This window comes from Hypomesus nipponensis, chromosome 24 (genome assembly GCF_054491055.1).
Source record: "Hypomesus nipponensis isolate SF chromosome 24, ASM5449105v1, whole genome shotgun sequence".
Lineage (NCBI taxonomy): Eukaryota > Metazoa > Chordata > Actinopteri > Osmeriformes > Osmeridae > Hypomesus > Hypomesus nipponensis.
Genome location: NC_140384.1, coordinates 1,567,501 through 1,570,000, shown reverse-complemented (window position 1 = coordinate 1,570,000; position 2,500 = coordinate 1,567,501). Strand labels below are relative to the sequence as shown.

The 2,500-nt window shown below is 47.6% G+C and overlaps 8 non-coding genes and 1 pseudogene across 8 annotated transcripts in view; all 9 read right to left on the bottom strand.

The window, feature by feature from the left end:
- Positions 1–21: 21 nt before the first annotated feature.
- LOC146232340 (5S ribosomal RNA) lies at positions 22–140 on the bottom strand. The gene has a single exon (XR_014745488.1). It is a non-coding gene; the product is annotated as a 5S ribosomal RNA (ribosomal RNA).
- Positions 141–322: 182 nt separating this feature from the next.
- On the bottom strand, positions 323–441 carry LOC146232339 (5S ribosomal RNA). Its single transcript, XR_014745577.1, has one exon. It is a non-coding gene; the product is annotated as a 5S ribosomal RNA (ribosomal RNA).
- Positions 442–611: 170 nt separating this feature from the next.
- LOC146232338 (5S ribosomal RNA) lies at positions 612–730 on the bottom strand. Its single transcript, XR_014744735.1, has one exon. It is a non-coding gene; the product is annotated as a 5S ribosomal RNA (ribosomal RNA).
- A 184-nt stretch (positions 731–914) lies between these two features.
- On the bottom strand, positions 915–1,033 carry LOC146232337 (5S ribosomal RNA). Its single transcript, XR_014744658.1, has one exon. It is a non-coding gene; the product is annotated as a 5S ribosomal RNA (ribosomal RNA).
- A 180-nt stretch (positions 1,034–1,213) lies between these two features.
- LOC146232336 (5S ribosomal RNA) lies at positions 1,214–1,332 on the bottom strand (annotated as a pseudogene).
- Positions 1,333–1,510: 178 nt separating this feature from the next.
- On the bottom strand, positions 1,511–1,629 carry LOC146232335 (5S ribosomal RNA). The gene has a single exon (XR_014744655.1). It is a non-coding gene; the product is annotated as a 5S ribosomal RNA (ribosomal RNA).
- Positions 1,630–1,811: 182 nt separating this feature from the next.
- Positions 1,812–1,930, bottom strand: LOC146232334 (5S ribosomal RNA). The gene has a single exon (XR_014745438.1). It is a non-coding gene; the product is annotated as a 5S ribosomal RNA (ribosomal RNA).
- Positions 1,931–2,100: 170 nt separating this feature from the next.
- On the bottom strand, positions 2,101–2,219 carry LOC146232333 (5S ribosomal RNA). The gene has a single exon (XR_014744654.1). It is a non-coding gene; the product is annotated as a 5S ribosomal RNA (ribosomal RNA).
- Positions 2,220–2,391: 172 nt separating this feature from the next.
- LOC146232332 (5S ribosomal RNA) overlaps positions 2,392–2,500 on the bottom strand; it is a 119-nt gene continuing 10 nt past the window's right edge. Inside the window, exon 1 of the ribosomal RNA XR_014745487.1 lies at positions 2,392–2,500. This exon is cut by the window's right edge and continues 10 nt beyond it. This is a non-coding gene — a ribosomal RNA (5S ribosomal RNA).

The window sequence follows — 2,500 nt, the reverse complement described above, 5'->3', positions numbered from 1 at the left end:
TTCAAAGTGAATGAGCAAAAGAGCATACAGCACCTGGCATTCCCAGGCGGTCTCCCATCCAAGTACTAACCAGGCCCGACCCTGCTTAGCTTCCGAGATCAGACGAGATCGGGCGTTGCCAGGCTGGTATGGCCGTACGAAATAAGTTGACAACCATAGGCTACTTATCCATATACAGATTTGCCAATTGACAATGCAAGGTGGTCTCTCTCTCTCTCTCTCTCTCTCTCTCGTGTCAAAATGAAAACAGCTTCCAGCCCCTTTCATGAAGGACTACTTGTGCATATTGCAAGATTTCAGTTTCTAAGTGAATGAGCAAAAGAGCATACAGCACCTGGTATTCCCAGGCGGTCTCCCATCCAAGTACTAACCAGGCCCGACCCTGCTTAGCTTCCGAGATCAGACGAGATCGGGCGTTGCCAGGCTGGTATGGCCGTAAAATAAGGTGACAACCATAGGCTACTTATCCATATACAGATTTGGCAATTGACAATGCAAGGTGGTCTCTCTCTCTCTCTCTCGTGTCAAAATGAAAACAGCTTCCAGCCCCTTTCATGAAGGACTACTTGTGCATATTGCAAGATTTCAGTTTCTAAGTGAATGAGCAAAAGAGCATACAGCACCTGGTATTCCCAGGCGGTCTCCCATCCAAGTACTAACCAGGCCCAACCCTGCTTAGCTTCCGAGATCAGACGAGATCGGGCGTTGCCAAGCTGGTATGGCCGTACGAAATAAGTTGACAACCATAGGCTACTTATCCATATACAGATTTAGCAATTGACAATGCAAGGTGGTCTCTCTCTCTCTCTCTCTCTCTCTCTCTCGTGTCAAAATGAAAACAGCTTCCAGACCCTTTCATGAAGGACTACTTGTGCATATTGCAAGATTTCAGTTTCTAAGTGAATGAGCAAAAGAGCATACAGCACCTGGTATTCCCAGGCGGTCTCCCATCCAAGTACTAACCAGGCCCGACCCTGCTTAGCTTCCGAGATCAGACGAGATCGGGCGTTGCCAGGCTGGTATGGCCGTACGAAATAAGTTGACAACCATAGGCTACTTATCCATATACAGATTTGGCAATTGACTATGCAAGGTGGTCTCTCTCTCTCTCTCTCTCTCTCTCGTGTCAAAATGAAAACAGCTTCCAGCCCCTTTCATGAAGGACTACTTGTGCATATTGCAAGATTTCAGTTTCTAAGTGAATGAGCAAAAGAGCATACAGCACCTGGTATTCCCAGGCGGTCTCCCATCCAAGTACTAACCAGGCCAGACCCTGCTTAGCTTCCGAGATCAGACGAGATCGGGCGTTGCCAGGCTGGTATGGCCGTACGAAATAAGTTGACAACCATAGGCTACTTATCCATATACAGATTTGGCAATTGACAATGCAAGGTGGTCTCTCTCTCTCTCTCTCTCTCGCGTGTCAAAATGAAAACAGCTTCCAGCCCCTTTCATGAAGGACTACTTGTGCATATTGCAAGATTTCAGTTTCTAAGTGAATGAACAAAAGAGCATACAGCACCTGGTATTCCCAGGCGGTCTCCCATCCAAGTACTAACCAGGCCCGACCCTGCTTAGCTTCCGAGATCAGACGAGATCGGGCGTTGCCAGGCTGGTATGGCCGTACGAAATAAGTTGACAACCATAGGCTACTTATCCATATACAGATTTAGCAATTGACAATGCAAGGTAGTCTCTCTCTCTCTCTCTCTCTCTCTCTCGTGTCAAAATGAAAACAGCTTCCAGCCCCTTTCATGAAGGACTACTTGTGCATATTGCAAGATGTCAGTTTCTAAGTGAATGAGCAAAAGAGCATACAGCACCTGGTATTCCCAGGCGGTCTCCCATCCAAGTACTAACCAGGCCCGACCCTGCTTAGCTTCCGAGATCAGACGAGATCGGGCGTTGCCAAGCTGGTATGGCCGTACGAAATAAGTTGACAACCATAGGCTACTTATCCATATACAGATTTAGCAATTGACAATGCAAGGTGGTCTCTCTCTCTCTCTCGTGTCAAAATGAAAACAGCTTCCAGCCCCTTTCATGAAGGACGACTTGTGCATATTGCAAGATTTCAGTTTCTAAGTGAATGAGCAAAAGAGCATACAGCACCTGGTATTCCCAGGCGGTCTCCCATCCAAGTACTAACCAGGCCCGACCCTGCTTAGCTTCCGAGATCAGACGAGATCGGGCGTTGCCAGGCTGGTATGGCCGTACGAAATAAGTTGACAACCATAGGCTACTTATCCATATACAGATTTAGCAATTGACAATGCAAGGTGGTCTCTCTCTCTCTCTCTCGTGTCAAAATGAAAACAGCTTCCAGCCCCTTTCATGAAGGACTACTTGTGCATATTGCAAGATTTCAGTTTCAAAGTGAATGAGCAAAAGAGCATACAGCACCTGGCATTCCCAGGCGGTCTCCCATCCAAGTACTAACCAGGCCCGACCCTGCTTAGCTTCCGAGATCAGACGAGATCGGGCGTTGCCAGGCTGGTAT